Source organism: Plecotus auritus (genome assembly GCF_963455305.1).
Source record: "Plecotus auritus genome assembly, chromosome: 5".
NCBI classification, from domain to species: Eukaryota; Metazoa; Chordata; class Mammalia; order Chiroptera; family Vespertilionidae; genus Plecotus; species Plecotus auritus.
This window is the reverse complement of record NC_137776.1, coordinates 81,231,214-81,254,909: the sequence shown is the minus strand read 5'-3', so window position 1 is coordinate 81,254,909 and position 23,696 is coordinate 81,231,214. Positions and strand designations below refer to the sequence as shown.

Below are 23,696 nucleotides of genomic sequence, written 5' to 3'. Positions count from 1 at the left end.
AGTAAAGCTGTCCTTATTTGCAGATGACATGATATTGTACATAAAAAACCCGAAAGACTCCATCAAAAAACTAACAGACTTAATAAATGAATTCGGCAATGTAGCAGGATACAAAATTAACGCCAAGAAATCTATGGCATTTCTATACACCAACAGTGAACTTACAGAAAGAGAGACTAAAAAAGCAATCCCATTTTCCATCGCACCAATAAAATTAAGATACTTAGGAATAAACCTAACCAAGGAGGTAAAAGACCTATATGCGGAAAACTACAGGACACTGAAAAAGGAGATAGAGGAAGATATAAACAGATGGAAGAACATACCATGTTCATGGATTGGTAGAATCAACATCATCAAAATGTCCATACTACCCAAAGCAATCTATAGATTCAATGCACTCCCCATTAAAATACCAACAGCATATTTCACAGACCTAGAAAGAACACTCCAAAAAATCATCTGGAATAAAAAAAGACCCCGAATAGCCACAGCAATCCTGAGAAAGAAGAATAAAGTAGGAGGGATCTCAATACCAGATTTCAAGCTGTATTACAAAGCCACTGTCCTCAAAAAAGCCTGGTACTGACACAAGAACAGACATATAGATCAATGGAATAGAATAGAGAATCCAGATATCGACCCAAACCAATATGCGCAATTAATATTTGACAAAGGAGGCATGAGCATACAATGGAGTCAAGACAGTCTCTTCAATAAATGGTGTTGGGAAAATTGGACAGATACATGCAAAAAAATGAAACTAGATCACCAACTTACACCATACACAAAAATAAACTCAAAATGGATACAGGACTTAAATATAAGACAGGAAACCATAAAAGTACTAGAGGAATCCACAGGCAGCAAAATCTCAGACATATGCCAAAAGAACTTTTTCAGTGATACTGCTCCTAGGGCAATGGAAGCCAAAGAGAAAATAAACAAATGGGACTACATCAAAATAAAAAGCTTTTGCACAGCAAAAGAAACCATCAACAAAACAACAAGAAACCCCACTGTATGGGAGAACATATTTGCAAATGGTATCACTGATAAAGGTTTAATTTCCAACATCTACAGGCAGCTTATACAACTTAATAAAAGGAAGATAAAGGATCCAATAAAAAAATGGGCAACGGACCTAAATAGAATCTTTTCGAAAGAAGACAGAAGGAAGGCCAAGAGACACATGAAAACATGCTCAAAGTCACTAATTATCCGAGAGATGCAAATCAAAACGACAATGTGATACCATCTTGCACCTGTCAGAATGGCTATCATCAACAAATCAACAAACGACAAGTGTTGGCGAGGATGCGGAGAAAAGGGAACCCTCGTGCACTGCTGGTGGGAATGCAGACTGGTGCAGCCACTGTGGAGAACAGTATGGAGTTTCCTCAAAAAACTAAAAATGGAACTCCCATTTGACCCAGTAATCCCACTCCTAGGAATATATCCTAAGAAACCAGAAACACCAATCAGAAAGGATATATGCACCCCTATGTTCATAGCAGCACAATTTACAATAGCTAAGATTTGGAAACAGCCTAGGTGCCCATCAGCAGATGACTGGATCAGAAAACTATGGTACATCTACACAATGGAATACTATGCTGCCATAAAAAAGAAGGAATTACTACCATTTGTAGGCACCTGGATGGAATTAGAGAACATTATGCTAAGTGAAATAAGCCAGTCAATGAAAGAAAAATACCACATGATCCCACTCATTTGGGGATAATGAAAAACATTATAAACTGATGAACAAAAAGATAGTTACAGAGGCAGTAAAGCATCAAACAGACTGTCAAATTACAGCGGTAAGGTTAGGGAGAGGTGGGGGAAATAAGAGATCAACTGAAGGACTTGTATGCATGCATATAAGAGTAACCAACGGATGCAAAACATTGGGGGGTGAGGGCATGTATGGGAGTGGGGTGGGGGTGGGGGCAATGGTAAGATATGTACACATATAATACCTTAATAAAAAAAAAGAGTAATATGCAAATAAACCATCACTCCGCTACACCAACAAGCCATGCCCACAAGCCACGCCCACCAGCCAATCAGGATCGAATATGCAAATAAGCCCAACCAAGATGGCTACGGCCACAGAGAGCAGAAGGGAGGCTTGGGTTTCCCCGGCAATGGAGGAAGCCAAGCTTTCCGCACACCCTGGCCAGCCCAGGCCTTGCTTAAGGCCACAAAGTTTCAATTATAGAAGATACATAAATCCCAATAGAAATGGCTGCTGCCACCGAGCAAGCAGAAGGCTTGGCTCTGCTCCAGGCTACAAAGTTTCAATTGTAGAAGATAAATAAACCCCAGATACCAAGGCCTCCTCTTGGGTCACCAGGGGGCGTGGCCGGCCTGCAAACGACCACAGGCCCCTTGCCCAAGTTGCCCCATACCCCAAGGGAACCCCCACCCTGATCCGGGACACCCTTCAGGGCAAACCAGCTGGCCCCCACCCATGCACGAGGCCTCTATCCTACCTAATGAAAGAGTAATATGCAAACTGACCATCACTCCAACACACAAGGTGGCTGCTCCAGTGTGGTCAAAGATCCTGCCCCCATGTGAACACAAGATGGCCACCACAAGATGGCCAGCAAGGGAGGGCAGTAGGGAGGAACCAGGCCTGCAAGGGAGGGCAGTTGTGGGTGATCAAGCCTGCAGGGGAGGGCAGTTAGGGGTGACCAGGCCAGCAGAGGAGGGAAGTTGGGGGTGACTTGGGTCTGCTGGGAAAGGCAGTTGGGGGGGAGTCAGGCCTGCAGGGGAGAGCAGTTGGGGGGGACCAGGCCTGCAGGGGAGGGCAGTTAGGGGTGACCAGGCTTGCAGGGGAGGGCAGTTAGGGGTGACCAGGCCTTCAGGGGAAGGCAGTTAGGTGCAAACAGGCTGGCAGGGGAGCAGTTAGGCATCAATCAGGCTGGTAGGGGAGTGGTTAGGGTGTGATTAGGCTGGCAGGCAGAAGGAGTTAGGGGCAATCAGGAAGGCAAGCAGACGAGCAGTTGGGAGCCAGCAGTCCTGGATTGTGAGAGGGATCCCAGATTGGAGAGGGTGCAGGCTGGGCTGAGGGACACACACCCCTGTGCACCAATTTTGTGCACTGGGCCTCTAGTCCAATTATGAAAGCAATAATACATGTCAAATAATTTGGGTATAAAGAAATAACTACACTCAATAGGTGTTTCAAAGCTCTTGGATCTAACTGCACTAGAATTTGTTAAAGTGGAACCATCCAGTGTTTCATCACAATTAAGGCTAAATCACCTATTAAGAACCAAAGCCTTGAAAAATACATGGTAGAGAAACCAAGATGGCGGCATAGGTAAACACCTAAACTGCTGCCTCACACAAAAATATCAAAGCTACAACTAAAAGACAAAACGGACACCATCCAAAACCACTGGAAAGCTGGCTGAGTGGAAATTCTAAAACTAGAAGAAAAGAGGAAAGCACATTGAGAATCAGAGGAGCTGCAAAAGGCTGAGGTATGGAGACGCGCGAGCCCGTGGAGCGGACAGGCGGCTGTGTGCACGGCGTCTGAGTGCGCGGCTGGCTCTCTAAAGTGGGAGGGAGAAGCAAGCTCCCGACTGCGCTGAACTCCAGTCCCAGGCAAGACACTGGGAAACCAGACTCATTCGGGGGGAATCTGGACTGTCAGGAAAACAGAAAGCACACTGAGACTTGGGAGCTGCGGAAGGCAGAGGTCAGGAGGCGCGCACGCGCAGAGAGGACTGACTGCTGAATGCACGGGAAGCTGAATGCGTGGCTGGCTTTCTAAAGCGGGAGGGAGACAGAAGCTCCCGACTGCACTGAACTCCAGTTCTGGGCAAGTTTCTGGGAACTCCGACTCATTTAAGGAGAAACTGGACTGTCTGGCAGTGGGCAGAACTCGAGGGCGGCGTTCTCTCAGAGGTGCCTGCAGCGAGTACCAAGGGACACTGAGACCCAGGGGCTACATAGGGCAGGGCTGACGGGAAACCAAGGCTGTCTGCTCCGCCCTGAAACTCTGCCCCATCCAAGCTGAGCACAGAGGCTTTTGCAATTTTGCAAGTCATATCTCATAAGAGTGTATCCAGCACAGAAGTTTTCCCAGAGTAGACACAGCTGATCCTCACAGCCAACTGGCCTGGAGGTCAATTCCTCCCAGTGACACCAACAGCAATCAAGACTTAACTACAACAAGACTGTGCACACAGTCCACAAAGGGGTGCACCAAGAGTGTCCACTTCAGGTAACTGGGGAGGCTGAGCCACTGTGCCCTAGAGGACACCTACCAAACAAAGCTACTCTACCAACTCAGGGAAGTAGCGAAAATGTGGAAACAAAGAAACAAATCACAAATGAAAGAAATGGAGGAAAACAAACGACTGGATATAGAGTTCAAAACCATAGTTATAAGGTTTTTCAAGAATTTCCTAGAAAAGGCTGATAAATTTAGTGAGACCCTCCAGGATATGAAAAAGGACCAACTAGAAATTAAACATACACTGACTGAAATAAAAAATATACAGAGACCTAACAGCAGACTAGAGGAACACAAGAATCAAGTCAAAGATTTGAAATACAAAGAAGCAAAAAACACTCAACCGGAAAAGCAAAAACAAAAAAGAATCCAAAAATTTGAAGATAGTGTAAGAAGACTCTGGGACAACCTCAAGCGTACCAACATCCGAATTATGGGGGTGCCAGAAGAAGAGAGAGAGCAAGATACTGAAAACCTATTTGAAGAAATAATGACCGAAAACTTCCCCCACCTGGTGAAAGAAATAGACTTACAAGTCCAGGAAGCACACAGAACCCCAAACAAAAGGAATCCAAAGAGGACCACACCAAGACACATCATAATTAAAATGCCAAGAGCAAAAGACAAAGAGAGAATATTAAAAGCAGCAAGAGAAAAACAGTTAATTACCTACAAGGGAGCACCCATACGATTGTCAGCTGATTTCTCAACAGAAACTATGCAGGCCAGACGGGCAAGAAATATTCAAAGTGATGAATAGCAAGAACCTACAACCAAGACTACTCTAACCAGCAAAGCTATTATTCAGAATGGAAGGTCAGATAAAGAGCTTCACAGATAAGAAAAAGCTAAAGGAGTTCATCACCACCAAACCAGTATTATATGAAATGCTGAAAGGTATTCTTTAAGAAGAGGAAGAAGAAGAAAAAGGTAAAGATAAAAATTATGAAAAACAAATACATGTCTATCAACAAGTGAATCTAAAAATCAAGTGAATAAAAAATGTGATGAACAGAATAAACTGGTGAATATAATAGAATCAGAGGCATAGAAAGGGAGTGGACTGACAATTCTCGGGGGGAAAGGGGTGTGGGGAGTGCGAGAAGAGACTGGACAAAGAGCGTACACCTATGGATGAGGATAGTGAGGGGGAGGTAAGGGTAGAGGGTGGGGTGGTAACCGGGTGGAGGGGAACTATGGGGGGAAAAAGAGGAACAATTGTAATAATCTGAACAATAAAGATTTATTAAATTAAAAAAAAAAAAAGAACCAAAGCCTTGACTCTACAGTAGTAGTACAATTGTCTAGATAACTACATGAGAAGAATTAAATAGAATACATTAACTTCAAGGGGTACATTTTATCAATGTTTTCAAAATAATAAATCACTTTCACTTATGAGAATAATTTTAGGTTTTCTTAATGACTTATTCTATAAAATTATTAAGGGCAATTAAATAACAATGATCTTAAATGACATACATAATTTCAGTTTTAATTTTTTATATTGTGATTGCTTTATATACCAATTATATACAGAGGATGCCTGCTGATTAAAGACAAGTATCACATGATCTCATTCATATGTGCAATCTAATGAACAAAATAAACTGATGAACAAAATAGATCCAGAGACAGAATTATGGAACAGACTCTAGAATCTCAGAGGAAAGGTGGGGGAGGGTGGGTGGGTGGGTGGAAGAGATCAACCAAAGAATTTGTATACATATATGCATAACCCATGGACACAGACAATAGGGTGGTGAGGGCTTGGGGAGGGGGTGAGCTAGAAGAGGTCAAGGGGGAGGGGAAATAAGTAATACTTTCAACAATAAAGATTTAAGAAATAATTTTTTTTAAAGCTATAGCAGCTTGTAACTCTTAGGACATAGAGGTGGGATTGCCTCTTTGTCTAGAGGAGGCTCCTTTGCAAGACCATTTTAGGTACACAGTTTTAAAATCTTAATGAAGAACTAAATTTTTTGCCTGACACCGGACAGTGCAGAGCCCTCCCTTCACATGGCCAAATCTTGGTCTGTTTAAGCATGATAAACTCTGCTAGTCTCCTCCTGACTATAGCAGATTTACCTAATACATGAAAAAAGAAAACAAAACAAAAACAACAACAACAACAAAAAAGAAACACAAAAAGGCAGTCAAAATGACACAAAGAATCATGCCCCAAATAAAAGAACAGGAGAAATCTCCAGAAAAATAGCAAAATGAAATGGAGCCAAGCAACTTATCAGATACAGTGTTCAGAAAAAAATGGTTATAAATAAAACATATAGACACAGAGAACAGTGTGATGATAGCAATCAGACAAGAAGAAATAAAAGGCATCTAAATTAAGAAAGGAAGAAGTAAAGCTGTCATTATTGCCAGATAGCATACTTTATATAGAGAACCCTAAAGACTCCACCAAAAAAACTACTAGAACTGAGAATTCAGTAAATTAGAATACAAAACTAATATTTAGAAATTGATGGCATTTTTATACACCAAGAGAACAATCCAATTTACAATTGCAATAACAACAACAACAAAAATATATCTAGGAATAAACTTAACCAAGGAGGTAAAAGACTTGTACTCAGAAAATTATAAGATAATAAAGAAAGAAACTGAGAAAGATACAAATAAGTGGAAACATATACTGTGTTCATGAATAGGAAGAATTAACCATTAAAATGTCCATATCACCCAAGCAATCTATAGATTTCAATGCTATTCTTATCAAGATACCAATAGTGTATTTCACAGAATTTGAACAAATGTTCTAAAAATTTGTATGGAACAATAAAAGACCGTGAAGAGCCTCAGCAATCTTGAGAAAAAACAACAAAGTTGGAAGAATCATGCTACCTGATATCAAACTACACTACAAGGCCATAGTGATCAAAATAGCCTGGTACTGGCATAAAAACAGATCATATAGATCAACTGAATAGAACAGACAGCCCAGAAATAAATCCATGTCTTTATGGTCAACTAACATTTGACAAAGGAGTAAAGAACAAACAATGGGCTAAAGATAGTCTATTCAATAAATGGTGCTGGGGAAATTAGACAGATACATGCACCATACACAAGAATAAACTAAAACTGGATTAAAGACAAATGTTGAACTCTCAATCATAAAAATCCTAGGAGAAAACATAGGCAGTAAAATCTCAGACATTTCTCATAGCAATATTTTTTCATCTCTCTCCTCGGACTAGGGAAACAAAAGAAAAAATAAACAAATGGAAGTACATCAAATTAAAATGTCCTTGATATCCTACACAACAAACAAATTTCCATCTGAGTATGTACTGACTGTTTTTGACAACTATGCAGTCACAGTTATGATTGGTGGAGAGCCATATACTCTTGGACTTTTTGATACTGCAGGGCAAGAGAATTATGACAGATTACGACCGCTGAGTTATCCACAAACAGATGTATTTCTAATCTGTTTTTCAGTGGTCTCTCCATCCTCATTTGAAAATGTGAAAGAAAAGTGGGTGCCTGAGATAACTCATCACTGTCCAAAGACTCCTTTCTTGCTTGTTGGGACCCAATTGATCTCAGAGATGACCCCTCTACGACTGAGAAACTTGCCAAGAACAAACAGAAACCTATCACTCCAGAGACTGCTGAAAAGCTGGCCCATGACCTGAAGGCTGTCAAGTATGTGAAGTGTTCTGCACTCACACAGAAAGGCCTAAAGAATGTATTTGACAAAGCAATATTGGCTGCCCTGGAGCATCCAGAACCGAAGAAGAGTTGTGTGTGCTGCTATGAACATCTCTCCAGAGCCCTTTCTGCACAGCTGGTTTTGGCATCATACTAAAAGCAATGTTTAAATCAAACTAAAGATTAAAAATTAAAATTCGTTTTTGCAATAATGACAAATGCCCTGCACCTACCCATATGCACTCGTGTGAAACAAGGCCCATAGAGTAATTGTGTATTGTCAGAAAAGTGATCAGTACTAGTTTTTGTTTTGTTTTTTGTTTTGTTTAAAAGCAAGGCATGCTTGTGATGACTCTGTAACAGACTAATTTGGGTTGTTGAAGCTGCTCCCGGGTTCCACTCTGGAGAGTGATCTGAGACATCTAGTATTTTTTTTTCTTTTTGTGGTGGGAGGGGAGAGATGTGTATGTGGAGTTTGTTTTTATTTAGTCATTTTTAAAAAATTTGTTAACCATTGGACAGCCCTTTAGGTGAGGAGGATGAAGTGATTCCACATTCCACTTCCTAGATCTAGTTTAGAAAACATGTTCCCCACCGGTGCTCTTAGGAAGGAGTACAGTAAATGCCTCATTTAATAACATACTCCTTTTGAAAGTTGCCTTTTCTCTCCACCCTTGAGTTGCTTCAGTATTTGATGAAACTCATGAAAGTGGGTGGAACCTGTCTTGCCCCTCTTCTTTTCTAGGATGCACTATATACGTGACTGACTTTCAAGGAAATTTGTTAGCCGTTTGCTGATTTTTTTTTAAAGTTAATGTCTAACTTCTTTCACTGACAAATGAAGAAAAGTATTGCACCTTTTGAAATATACCAAATGGATTAAGTACATAATTTAAAAAAAACATTTTTTCCTTGTCAGTCATTGTCTTATATGCTTAGCATAGATGTGCAGCTTATTAGTGTATGATATGGTTCCTAGAACATAGCTGAAGACCTGGTATATATGAGGGGTGCTAGATGACAGATGTCTGTGGAATGATTCACATCCTCTTCAAGTTATGAGGATGGAGACCTGCTTCATTAAGAAGCTAGGGGTGGGGTGGGGTGGGGTGGGGAGAACATTTAACAACATGGGGAGCAGTCAGGGGAATCCCCTTATTTCTGTTTTGCATGAGGAACCCTAGAGCAGCCAGCTGAGGCTCTCTAGTTTAATAAAAATCATGGAGAGAGTCTTATGAAGACTCTTCGTAAGTGTTAATAGGGATTTTATCAGCTTATTTTGGTTGCAGTTTCCAACATTTTAAAAAATGTTTAGGTAATATTCTCCACCTTCCCCAAATCCTAATTCTTGTAGTTTCATTAGTGTTGAACCAATGCTTTCTCATGTCTCAATTCTATGTATATGCATTCTTTTCAGATGTATTAAACAAACAAAAAAACCCTTAAAAAATAAAAAAAAATAAAATGTCCTTGAACAGCAAAGGAAATCATCCTATCTAATAAAAGAGTAATATACAAGTTAACCATCACTCTGCTACACCAACAAGCCACACCCAACAGCCAATCAGGAGCAAGTATGCAAATTAACCCAACCAAGATGGCTGCGGCCATGGAGAGAGCAGGAGGCTTGGGTTTCCCCCGGCAATGAAGGAAGCCAAGCTTTCCGCACACCCTGGACAGCCCAGGCCTCCACTCAAGGCTACAAAGTTTCAATTATAGGGAGGGAATAATGGCGGCGGAATAGACAGACGTGTTCCGAGCCTTGTCCCGGAGCAGAAAGAAAGAACAGCTGAGGGTCGCACAAGGAGTGTTTGTTGGCTGGTTGGGAGACAGCTGAATTCCAGAAGGAGGTGGGGGACTGCTGAACGGGGTTCCCCTGACCTGGCAGCACCAACTGTGGCTGGGTCCCCTCCCGGAGCTGCGGGGTTGGACGCGGAGTCTGCGCCATCTTGATCCGGAAAGTGGAGCTTATCTGAAGCCTGAGAATCCACAACGGCGGCACCCCAGGAACAGCTGCGAGCCCCAGAACAACGCTCCCCAACTGGCGCAAGCACACGGGTTCAGAGGAGCTCTACACTCCACCACGGAAAGGTCAGATTTCGCCTGGGATAAGGTGAGGTCTCTGGTCCCGGCGGGAGAGAGGAACGCGCGTTTTGCGGGAGCTGGAGGACCAGGGAAGTCTGTGCCTAGAAAAATCCGTGGCTGTAGGGGCTGGCGTGATCTGTGATTGTGAAAAGGGGTCCTCAGAGCTGCTAAGAGAAGGGCACTCTAAAAAGCAACCCATTTTGATCTGAAGTGCAGGGACACCCTAAGAATTTCAGGCAGTCCAGACTTACGCGCAGCCCCTGCGTTCCCTGGGTGCCTGGGCTTACGCGGGGTCCCGGAGTACGCACAACTGGGCTTTTTCCTCTTGAAATTCTTGCTTCTGATTACTAAGCCCAATACATAGGATCACCCAGTTGGGGACACCCTGGGAGACTGCAGGGGAAGGTTGTTTTTCTGGAACCTGGGGATCGGAGCGGGGAGTGACCATCAGAGAGTCAGCTCTGAGGCAGACCACTCCCACAGGCCGGTGACGAGTGCCACAGAGAAAGAAGGCTCTAACACTGCCTAGAGAGGCCATAGATAGACCCGGAAGTTAATCCAGAAACACTGCCACCCAGGGGCTGAATCACAAATCGACTCTTGTGTAATCAAAAATAAAGGAATACGAGAAATTAAGACACACCGCCTGCTTAAAATCAGGACTGGCTTACAACACCGAAGAGCAGTGGATCGCAGGGAACTGCAATACTGTCTGGACTGAGAAACAGGCGTGCCAAACAGAAAAACAGAGGAAGTGAATGACCTTCACTACTTCACATTTTATTTTTACCTTTTATTTTTTTATTTTTTTTATTTTTTTTATTTTCATTTTTTGCATCTTTTAATCAAGAAACTTTTTTTTTCTTTTTTCATCACTTGATTTTACCTTTTTAATGATTACATTTTTATTTTCAATCCGTATTATTACTACTGCTATTTTATCTTTTTTTTTTTTTTTTTTTTAAAGTGTCATTTTATTTTCTCTTCATTTTATTTTGGGATTAGGGTTCTACATTCTATTTTTATCTTTCCTTTAGCATTGTTTTACTCTATCTCAACTCTACCTTTAGGCCATCACTCTCTTCCTAACCTCCCCCTTTTCAGTGTCCTGTTTATATTACCCTTTTACTGCTTTAGATTTTCCCTATTCTTTCTGTTTACCCCTTGTTAAAATTTCACCCTACTTACATATCTAATCTCCAATCCTCTGCTCCAAGTCCACATACACCTCTCCCTTCGCTGTCTGAGCTATCCATAAACTTGTCCTTCTCTCTGTCCTTTTGTTGTTGTTTGCTTGAATGTAGATTATATCCAATTTTTATGCTTTTTTGTGAGATTGTTTTGCTTATTCTTCTTTTGTTTATTTTTTTGTTTGTTTTGTGCTTCAGCTTTCCCTTGCCTCACTCCATATTAGTTGGTGTGGTAGTTTGTACTAATCCCCAGGCACTTGTTGCTGGCATTTTCTGGGATTAGTGATTGTTCTATTGGAGTTTTATCCCCAATATATATAGTCTGTTCCCCTTTCTCTCTTAGTCACTTTCTTGTCTCTCTTACTTTTTTTTTTTTCTCTTTACTTTCCCTTTTCCCAATTTCATTTTCACACTCCTTTTTTCTTTTTTTCTTTCCTTCTTTCTTTCTTTCTTTCTTTCTTTCTTTCTTTCTTTCTTTCTTTCTTTCTTTCTTTCTTTCTTTCTTTCTTTCCTTTTTCCTCTTCTTCTTTCTCTCCTATCACCCAATTTGCCTTTCTCTGGTGGTCACCTTTATTGGAGGTTATTAATATCGTGAATACATTCCTGTTCAGTGCCTTGTGAGTTGTACCTGGTAGTGCTGTATTTTGTGCCTTTAAATCAACCCAGGAGAGAGAGAACTACATAACCAGACACCCAGAGAAGAGAGACCATGGGGAGACAAAGAAGCAGCCCGCATATGAAAGAAAAGCAGGCATCACCAGAAAAGGAAGTAAACGAAATGGAGGCAAGCAACCTTCCAGAAAAAGAATTCAGAGAAATGGTCATAAGGTGGCTGAAAAGAATGGAAGACAAATTCGACAATATGAGCAAGAACCAAGAGGAAATGAAGAAGAACCAAGAAGAAATGAAAAATGACATCGCTGCCGTAAAGAACTCAATAGAAAGCATCAAGAGTAGACTAGAAGAAGCAGAGGACCGCATCAGTGAGCTAGAAGACAAGATGGAAAAAAATACCCAAGAAAAGCAACTTCTAGAAAAAAAAATTAAAAGGCAGGAGGAGAGTCTAAGGGAACTTTGGGACAACACGAAACAAAACAACATTCGCATAATAGGGGTTCCAGAAGGAAAGGAAGCTGAGCAAGGAATAGAAAACCTCTTTGAAGAAATAATGACAGAAAATTTCCCAGATATAGGGAAGAAAAAACACACACAAATCCAAGAAGCTCACAGAGTCCCAAGCAAAATGAACCCCAAAAGACCGACGCCAAGGCACATTATAATTAAATTGGCAAACACCAACGACAAAGTAAGAATCTTAAAAGCAGCAAGAGAGAGACAGAAAGTTACATACAAAGGAACCCCCATCAGACTAGCAACTGATTTCTCAACAGAAACTCATCAGGCCAGAAGGGAATGGAATGAAATATACAAAGTCATGCAAAGGAAGGGGCTGAATCCAAGAATACTGTACCCAGCAAGGCTGTCAATCAAAATTGAAGGTGAAATCAGGAGCTTCACAGACAAAAAAGGACTAAGGGAATTTATTACCACCAAACCAGCAATGCAAGAAATGCTAAAGGGTCTGCTGTAAAAAAGAAAGAAAGAAAGAAAGAAAGAAACAGGAAGCGAAGAAGTAACACAGGGGTAAAGAATAGGAATGGCGACAAATAAGTACCTATCAATAATAACTTTAAATGTAAATGGATTAAATGCCCCAATCAAAAGACATAGGGTAACGGATTGGATAAGAAAACACGACCCATATATCTGCTGTCTACAAGAAACCCACCTCAGAAAAAAAGACGCACACAGACTGAGGGTGAAGGGATGGAAAAAGGTTTTCCAGGCAAATGGAACTGAAAAAAAAGCTGGGGTAGCAATACTTATTTCTGACAAATTAGATCTCAAACTGAAGGACATAACAAGAGATAAGGAAGGCCATTTCATAATACTAAAGGGAGCAATCCAACAAGAAGAAATAACTCTGGTAAACATATATGCACCCAATACAGGAGCACCCAAATACATAAAAAAACTCCTGGAGGATATCAAGGGAGAGATTGACAGCAATACAATCATAGTAGGGGACTTTAATACCCCACTATCACCACTGGACAAATCCTCTAAACAAAACATCAGCAAAGAAACATCAATCCTAAATGACTCACTAGACCAGATGGAATTAATTGACATCTTCAGAACATTTCACCCCAAAGCCACAGAATATACATTCTTCTCAAGTGCACATGGGTCATTTTCAAAGATAGACCATATGTTGGGACATAGGCAAAGTCTCTTCAAATTCAAGAAGATAGAAATCATATCAAGCATCTTCTCAGACCACAGTGGCATAAAACTGGAAATCAACTACAATAAAAACAACCCAAAGAAATCAAACACATGGAGACTAAACAGCATGCTATTAAACCATGACTGGGTTACCAGAGAGATCAAAGAAGAAATAAAAAACATCATGACAACAAATGACAATGAAAACACTACAATCCAAAATCTATGGGACACAGCGAAAGCAGTCCTGAGAGGGAAGTTCATAGCTCTACAAGCCTACTGCAAAAAACAAGAAACAGGGGTAATAAATTACCTAACCCAACAACTCAAAGAGTTAGAAAAAGAGCAACAAGAAAAGCCCAGTGTAAGCAGAAGGAAGGAAATAATAAAGATCAGAGCACAGATAAACGACATAGAGACCAAAGAAACAATACAAAAGATCAACAAAACCAAGAGCTGGTTCTTTGAAAGGATAAACAAGATTGATGAACCTCTAGCCAGGCTCACCAAGAAGCAAAGAGAGAGGACCCAAATAAACAAGATCAGAAATGAAAGAGGTGAAATAACAACAGATCCCGCCGAAATACAAAGGATTGTTAAAAAATACTACGAACAACTCTATTCCAACAAACTGGACAACCTGGAGGAAATGGACATATTCCTAGAAAAATATAACCTTCCAAAACTCAATCAGGAAGAATCTAAACATCTCAACATGCCAGTAACTATGGAAGAAATTGAAGCAGTCATCAAAGAGCTTCCAGCAAACAAAAGCCCGGGGCCAGACGGCTTCACAGGAGAGTTCTACCAAACATTCAAGGAAGAACTAAAACCTATCCTCCTCAGACTATTCCAAAAAATTCAAGAGGAAGGAACACTTCCAAGCTCCTTCTATGAAGCCAGCATCACCCTAATACCAAAACCAGATAAAGACAACACAATGAAGGAGAATTACAGGCCAATATCCCTCATGAATGTAGATGCCAAAATCCTCAACAAAATTCTAGCAAATAGGATCCAGCAGTACATCAGAAAGATCATACACCATGACCAAGTAGGGTTTATCCCAGGAATGCAAGGATGGTTCAATATCCGCAAATCAATAAATGTGATACATCACATAAACAAATTGAGAGATAAAAATCACATAGTCATATCAATTGATGCAGAAAAAGCATTTGACAAAATCCAACACCCTTTCTTGATAAAAACTCTCAACAAGGTGGGAATAGAAGGATCATACCTCAACATAATAAAAGCTATATATGATAAACCCACAGCTAACATCATACTCAATGGGCAAAAACTAAAACCATTTCCCCTAAGAACAGGAACAAGACAGGGATGCCCACTCTCACCACTCCTGTTTGACATAGTACTGGAAGTATTAGCCACTGCAATTAGACAAGAAGAAGAAATAAAAGGCATCCAAATTGGAAAAGAAGAAGTAAAGCTGTCCTTATTTGCAGATGACATGATATTGTACATAAAAACCCCAAAAGACTCCATCAAAAAACTAACAGACTTAATAAATGAATTTGGCAATGTAGCAGGATACAAAATTAACACCAAGAAATCTATGGCATTTCTATACACCAACAATGAACTTACAGAAAGAGAGACTAAAAAAGCAATCCCATTTTCCATCGCACCAAAAAAATTAAGATACTTAGGAATAAACCTAACCAAGGAGGTAAAAGACCTATATGCGGAAAACTACAGGACACTGAAAAAAGAGATAGAGGAAGATGTAAACAGAATGAAGAACATACCATGTTCATGGATTGGTAGAATCAACATCATTAAAATGTCCATACTACCCAAAGCAATCTATAGATTCAATGCACTCCCCATTAAAATACCAACGGCGTATTTCACAGACCTAGAAAGAACTCTCCAAAAATTCATCTGGAATAAAAAAAGACCCCGAATAGCCACAGCAATCCTGAGAAAGAAGAATAAAGTAGGAGGGATCTCAATACCAGATTTCAAGCTGTATTACAAAGCCACTGTCCTCAAAACAGCCTGGTACTGGCACAAGAACAGACATATAGATCAATGGAACAGAATAGAGAATCCAGATTCGACCCAAACCAATATGCGCATTTAATATTTGACAAAGGAGGCATGAGCATACAATGGAGTCAAGACAGTCTCTTTAATAAATGGTGTTGGGAAAATTGGACAGATACATGCAAAAAAATGAAACTAGATCACCAACTTACACCATACACAAAAATAAACTCAAAATGGGTACAGGACTTAAATATAAGACGGGAAACCATAAAAATACTAGAGGAATCCACAGGCAGCAAAATCTCAGACATATGCCAAAAGAACTTTTTCCGTGATACTGCCCCTAGGGCAATGGAAGCCAAACAGAAAATAAACAAATGGGACTACATCAAAATAAAAAGCTTTTGCACAGCAAAAGAAACCATCAACAAAACAACAAGAAACCCCACTGTATGGGAGAACATATTTGCAAATGGTATCACTGATAAAGGTTTAATTTCCAACATCTACAGGCAGCTTATACAACTTAATAAAAGGAAGATAAAGGATCCAATAAAAAAATGGGCAACGGACCTAAATAGAATCTTTTCGAAAGAAGACAGAAGGAAGGCCAAGAGACACATGAAAACATGCTCAAAGTCACTAATTATCCGAGAGATGCAAATCAAAACAACAATTCGATACCATCTCACACCTGTCAGAATGGCTATCATCAACAAATCAACAAACGACAAGTGTTGGCGAGGATGCGGAGAAAAAGGAACCCTCGTGCACTGCTGGTGGGAATGCAGACTGGTGCAGCCACTGTGGAGAACAGTATGGAGTTTCCTCAAAAAACTGAAAATGGAACTCCCATTTGACCCAGTAATCCCACTCCTAGGAATATATCCTAAGAAACCAGAAACACCAATCAGAAAGGATATATGCACCCCTATGTTCATAGCAGCACAATTTACAATAGCTAAGATTTGGAAACAGCCTAGGTGCCCATCAGCAGATGACTGGATCAGAAAACTATGGTACATCTACACAATGGAATACTATGCTGCCGTAAAAAAGAAGGAATTACTACCATTTGTAGGCACTTGGATGGAATTAGAGAACATTATGCTAAGTGAAATAAGCCAGTCAATGAAAGAAAAATACCACATGATCCCACTCATTTGGGGATAATGAAAAACATTATAAACTGATGAACAAAAAGATAGTTACAGAGGCAGTAAAGCATCAAACAGACTGTCAAATTACAGGGGTAAGGTTAGGGAGAGGTGGGGGAAATAAGAGATCAACTGAAGGACTTATATGCATGTATATAAGAGTAACCAACGGATGCAAAACATTGGGGGGTGAGGGCATGTATGGGAGTGGGGTGGGGGTGGGGGGCAATGGTAAGATATGTACACATATAATACCTTAATAAAAACTTGAAAAGAAAAAATAAAAATAAAAATAAAAAATAAAAAAAAAATAAAAAGAAAAATTGGGAAAAAAAAAAAAAAAAAAAAACAAAGTTTCAATTATAGAAGATAAATAAATCCCAACAAAAATGGTGGCAGCCACGGAGCTAGAGAGAGCAGGAGGCTTGAGTTGCCCCCAGCGATAAAGGAAGCCAAGCTTCCGCAGCCCTGGCCTACCTTGGCCTGCGCTCAAGGCTACAAAGTTTCAATTATAGAAGATAAATAAATCCCAACAAAATGGCTGCGGCCACGGAGCAAGAAGGAGGCTTGGCTCCGCTCCAGGCTACAAAGTTTCAATTGTAGAAGATAAATAAATCCCAGATACCAGGGCCTCTGCTTGGGTCACCAGGGGGCGTGGCTGGCCTGAAAACCACTACAGGCCCCTCACCCAGGCCGCCCTACGCCCCAAGGGAAGCTCCACCCTGATCAGGGACACCCTTCAGGGCAAACCAGCTGGCCCCCACCTGTGCACCAGGCCTCTATCCTAATAAAAGAGTAATATGCAAATTGACCATCACTCCAACACACAAGATGGCTGCCCCCATGTGGACACAAGATGGCCACCACAAGATGGCCAGCAGGGGAGGGTAGTTGGGTGGGACCAGGCCTGCAAGGGAGGGCAGTTGGGGGAGATCAAGCCTGAAGGGGAGGGCAGTTAGGGGTGACCAGGCCGGCAGAGATGGGAAGTTGGGAGCGACCGGGCCTGCAGGGAAGGGCAGTTGGGGGGGACCCAGGCCTGCAGCGGAGGGCAGTTTGGGGTGACCAGGCTTGCAGGGTAGGGCAGTTAGGGGCAATCGGGCTGGCAGGGGAGTGGTTAGGGGGTGATCAGGCTGGCAGGCAGAAGCGGTTAGGGGCAATCAGGAAGGCAGGCAGGCGAGCAGTTGGGAGCCAGCAGTCCTGGATTGTGAGAGGGATGTCTGACTGCCCGTTTAGCCCCGATCCTGGTAGGGCAGTCGGACATCCCTCAAGGGGTCCCAGATTGGAGAGGGTGCAGGCTGGGCTGAGGGACACACACCCCCATGCATGAATTTCTTGCACCGGGCCTCTAGTAACAAAATAAAAGACAACCCACTGAATGGGAGACATGTTCACTGCTGATACACCTGACAAATGGTTAATAACCAAAATTTATAAAGAACTTATAAAACTCAACACCAAAAAAAAAAAAAAAGCAAACAATCCAATTAAAAAATGGGGAAAGGGCCTAAAAAGACACTTCTCCAAGAGGACATACAGATGGCCAATAGCATATGAAAAGATGCTCAATGTCACTAATCATCAGAGAAAGCAAATTAAAACCACCACAATGAGATGTCACCTCACACCTGTCAGAATGGCTCTCATTAATAAATCAACAAACAACAAGTGTTGGCAAGGAGATGGAGAAAAGGGAATCCCCATGCACTGTTGGTGGGAATGCAGATTGGTGCAGCCACTGTGGAAAACAGTATGGAGTTACCTCAATAAATTAAAAATGGAACTGTCTTATGACCTAGTGATTCTACTTCTGGAAATATATCCCAAACCTCTGAAACACATATGCTCCTATTTTCATTGTAGCATTGTTTAAAATAGCTAAGATTTTGAAGCAGCCCAAGTGTCCATCAGTAGATGAGTGGATAAAAAAGCTGTGATACATTTACACAATGGAATACTACTCAGCTGTAAAAAAGAAGGAAATCTTACTCTTTGTGACAGCATGGATGGACCTGGAGAGTATTATGCTAAGTGAAATAAGCCAGTCAGGGAAAGACAAGTACCATATGATTTTACTTATATTTGGAATCTAATGAACATAATAAACTAACAAAATAGAAACAGACTGACAGCTATCAGAACGGAAGGGCACTGGGGGGCTGAATAAAAAAGATGAAGGGATTAAGCAAAAAAAATAAAAAAAACCTCATAGACATAAACAACAGTATGGTCTGGGGAAGTAGAAGAGGAAAGGGGAATAAATGGTGATGGAAGGAGACTTAACTTTGGGAAGTGAACACACAATACAATATCAGATGATTTTAGGAATTATACATCTGAAACCTATATAATATTATTAACCAATGTCACACCAATAAATTTAATAAATTTTTTAAAATGACTATATCCCACACTTTGGGAAATATACTTCCACACTTCCCTGATGGTCTGGCTCTTCTTCATGGGCATAATCAAGCTTTCTCCTGAACGGAAAACACTGGATAAGGTGAGGTTTGAAAGGAGGTTGGCCGTAGAGGGCAGCAGGATGAGACAAGGTATCTCTAAGGACAAGGTACAGAGCTGAGGATATTAGCCAATCTTAAGGAGGACTATGCTCCAAGCACAGCTTACTGATGCCCATGTAGGGGAGAGCAAAAGTAAAGTCGTGAAAAGGCTCTGAAATGGACAGAGAGGCTGGACCTGAGCAAATGTTCTTAAACAACAGCCATTTCTCATATTAGCAGTTAAATGTTATACTTTTAATATTATAGCATTATTCTTCCCAAGTCTCTTGGAAAATTTTATTAAAAGTCACTTCTTTACAAATGGTATAAAATCTTCAACAGATAAATCTGAGTACGGGTACATGGATGTATTTTGTACTGTTCATATTTTTGCAGTTCTTCTATAAGGATGAAATAACTTTCAAATAAAAAGCTGGAAAAAGAAAGTTACAGGTCTACAGCACAATCTAGTATCAGTTGTACTAGGAAGGACAAAAAGGCTGTCCTATTTCAAAAGGAGTGGCCAAGAGAAAAATGACACTAAACTATTTCAGATAGTGCTAGAAGAAGAAAAACTTCTAAATTATTTGAAAATTATTTTTAAAAGTCAACATTACACTGATACTAAAACATGAAAGGCAGCCCTAGCCGGTTTGGCTCAGTGGATAGAGCGTCGGCCAGCGGACTGAAGGGTCCCAGGTTTAATTCCGGTAAGGGGCACATGCCTGGGTTGTGGGCTCGATCCCCAGTGTGGGGTGTGCAGGAGGCAGCCGATCAATGATTCTCTTTCAGCATTGATGTTTCTATCTCCCTCTCCCTCTCTCTTCCTCTCTGAAATCAATAATAAAATAAAATAAAACATGAAAGGCAGTACAAAAGATAACCAAAGATCAATTTCACATGTAAGTATTGGTGCTAACATTTTAAGTAGACTATTAGAATATAGAATTCAGGAGACCATTAAAAGAATAACTTGACCATGAGAAATTCAAGTCCAGGAATGAAAAGAGTGTTCAACATAAGAAAGTCTGATACTATAATTCATAATGTTAATAGATCAAAAAGGAAAGTATCATATGATCTTTAAATGTCAAAAAGGCAACTAAAAATATTCAATTTTCATTCTTGATAAAAGCCCTTAATTACTAAAGGGATAATCTCCCCACATGAGGAGAAAATAAAATAAAATAAAAGAGATATATATATCCCATTAATGGAGAAGAATACCTTCCTATTAGCATCAGCAACAGGAGAAAGAAATGTGAGATAGAAATATTAGAATAAATAGGCAATAAGTGTATTAGCTACAGATAATGTGGCCAAATACTTAAAAAACAAAAGAATCAACAGAAAAATGATTACTACTATTGGTAGTAATACCTAATACCACCTATAGAATTTAGGTAAATGGCTAGTTCCAGGTTATGATGAAAAAAAGTTTGATACTTCAAAGGAATAATGAAAATAGAGCAATAAAACAAAAGAGAATACAGAACAGGCCAAATACATATGGGAATTGAATATATGATAAAGGTGGCACTTTAAGTCAATGTGGAAAAATGGTTTATTCAATTAATGCTATTAGAAAAATTGGCTCACGATGGAAAACAGAATATGTTATACCCAAATATTCCTGTTGGACATAAAAATTATTTTGAGGCAGTACAAAAGATAATGATTTATCAGCACCACAGAAATTTGTAAATAAACCTTGTTGTAACTAGGCTTATGTTCCTAGTTACTTCTCTACCACTTACCACTCCTAACCCAAACCCCTTTGTCTTGTCAGTTTTTTATTTAAAGGCACAAAAACTTCCTGATCTGGTCACTTCTTTGAGTCTTCATTCTCTTGTGAAACAATAACATTTGTGGGCCTTTCTCCTGGTAAGATATCTTTGTCATTTAATTTTCAGATCCAGACAGGGACTCTAAAAAGGTCAAGGAAAATTTTTTCCTCCCCTACAGTAACCATTTCAAAAGTAATAAAGCTGGGTCTTTGCCTCACTATAAGACCATTTACAGATAAAACAAAAATTTACATATTAAAAAGGAATACATAAAAGTGATAGAAAAAAAAGATGCATAAAAATAAAAACTCAGAGTAGACATTTATATTCATTACATCAAATCCAGAAAGCATAAAAAATACAAATAGCCCTAACCCAGGGGTGGGCAAACTTTTTGACTCGAGGGCCACAATGGGTTCTTAAACTGGACCGGAGGGCCGGAACAAAAGCATGGATGGAGTGTTTGTGTGAACTAATATAAATTCAAAGTAAAGGAGCGGAGGGGAGAGCAAGAGAACCGGATAGAACAGCCAGATCCAGCCCAGGCCGTAGTTTGCCCAAGGCTGCTAACCGGTTTGGCTCAGTGGATAGAGCATCGGCTTTCGGACTGAAGGGTCCCACGTTTGATTCTGGTCAAGGGCATGTACCTTGGTTGTTGCGGGCACATCCCCAGTAGAGGGTATGCAGGGGCAGCTGATTGATGTTTCTCTCTCATTGATGTTTCTAACTCTCTATCCCTCTCCCTTCCTCTCTGTAAAAAATCAATAAAATATATTTTAAAAAATACAAATAGAATCAAATGAAAAATTCAAATTTATATATCACAAAGATAATAAAACAAATAGAAACAAAAAGATTATAACACAAATGACAAAGGCTAACTTCTTCAATTTATAAAATGCTCCTACCAAAAAGAAAAAAAAAGACAATCCAATAGAAAAATGTAGAAAAAAAATGAATAAGCAACTCACATAAATATGTTCAACAAACATAAAAAGATGCTCAATCTTACTCATAATTACAGATGAACAAATCAAAACTATGAGAAATGATTTTTTTTCATTTATAAGATAAGAATAAAAATGAAAGATTTGATAATATTGCTAGAGAACATTTGGGGAAATAGGCACTTATACACTGTCCTAGGAATAAATATTGATTTGACTATCCAGCAAGTCCAAGACTTTGAATTTATTCAGGGACATAATTGCACAGTACACTAAGCTGATAAAGAAGAGAAATTATGGTACATTCTTTTAAAAAATGAGTAAATAGAAACCTTATTTACAATGAAGTAAGAAGGCCCTACATTGATCTTGAAACAGAACAGGAAGAACTCTTTGTTGGTAGTAGCCCTCCCAGCTTCCACTTCTCTTCGATAAAAGAGTTTCCTAGCCTTTGTTTTAGCAGACATGCTCATGGACTGCCATGGGTTCTTTTCCAGATTGTAATTCTTTGTTGTTCCCCAATAAACCCATTTGCTGGAGAAATATCTGGCTGACTTCTTGTTTAAGGTCAACAATATCCATACCATTATGTAATCATCTTTTAAAAATGAGCATATATCTATATGCTGCTATGGGAAGATTTATTAATCACTAGCTGCACAATAGTATATTGAAAAGAAAAATAGTATGGTGATTATGAATAGTATCATGAGTATTTAGAGGAAGAAAGTGAGAGAAAAGAAGAGAGAAGGGGAGGAAGGAATCAGGGAAGGAGGGAGAAGGGAAGGAACTGTTAATAGTGTTACCACTGGAAGGTTGGACTGCAGGGATAAAGAAAGGAAAATACAGACTTTGAACTTATATTATGTCTTCCATGTGTACATATTCCCTCTGAATAAATATTATTTGTAGGAGGGGCCAGTAAAGGACAGAGAGAGAAACTTCTTTTAAAAATATCCAAGAGACTGAAACATAGCTCATTTCTGCTAAAATCGGGACATCAGCTGTGACTTTTTTTATAAAGTCACAGTCTTCTGATCTATTCTGATATGTGGTGCAGGGTTTGGAGGAGGGAGAGGGAGGAAAAGCAGGGAGACAGGAATGAAGACAGGGAGAGAGACAAACTCAACACACATATGTACGTGCAGAATGAAAACAAAAAGGGCTTTAAAAAAATTGGTCAAACCTACACTGGAAGATAAGTAAAGAAGCAAAATATGAAGAAACCTTGGGTTGCATGATTCTGTCTCCTGTTTCTGCTGATAATTATTATTAGGTCAAGACTCAGTGTAAGTCACTTTTCCTTAATATGCTTTAATTTTCTATCTATACCAATGTGGATACTTTGTATTTTATTATTCCTTTCAAGGGAATAAGTGGGAAGATGTACAAGGCATAATTTATGTTTCCTGGGGAAAAACAATTTCACTCAGTAAAAGAAAGAACAACCCCATTATTTTGAGTTTCAAAACACTGAAAACAGAACGATGAGCAGACTGTAATGTTTTAGAAGAGTTTTAAGATATATCTCTAATGTGGACAGCAATCTGTTCTTACCAAACTGAAAATCTTTAGTGATGTTTACTAAAGGGTAGCTTAATATGTCACCCCAAAACATGCAGGATAAGGATTAATTTGAGCTTATTATCTTTGAGAAAGAGCAGATACAGGAAGAACTTGGAAAATAGAGTAGAAGTTACCCTTTTGTAAGGAAAACATACATTTATGAAGAACATCTCTATTTTATAAGTGTCTCTTTCTTTGTACCTGGAAGGGAGGGATGACTCAAAA

The 23,696-nt window shown here is 39.9% G+C and overlaps 1 protein-coding gene and 1 pseudogene across 2 annotated transcripts in view; one reads left to right on the top strand and one right to left on the bottom strand.

Annotated features, from left to right (window-relative positions):
* Nucleotides 1-23,696, bottom strand: part of ZRANB3 (zinc finger RANBP2-type containing 3) — a 273,693-nt gene that overhangs the window by 105,745 nt on the left and 144,252 nt on the right. The gene's annotated exons all lie outside the window — the stretch shown is intronic.
* On the top strand, nt 7,522-8,189 carry LOC308249533 (cell division control protein 42 homolog; annotated as a pseudogene). The gene has a single exon. The product of its transcript is annotated as a cell division control protein 42 homolog (transcript).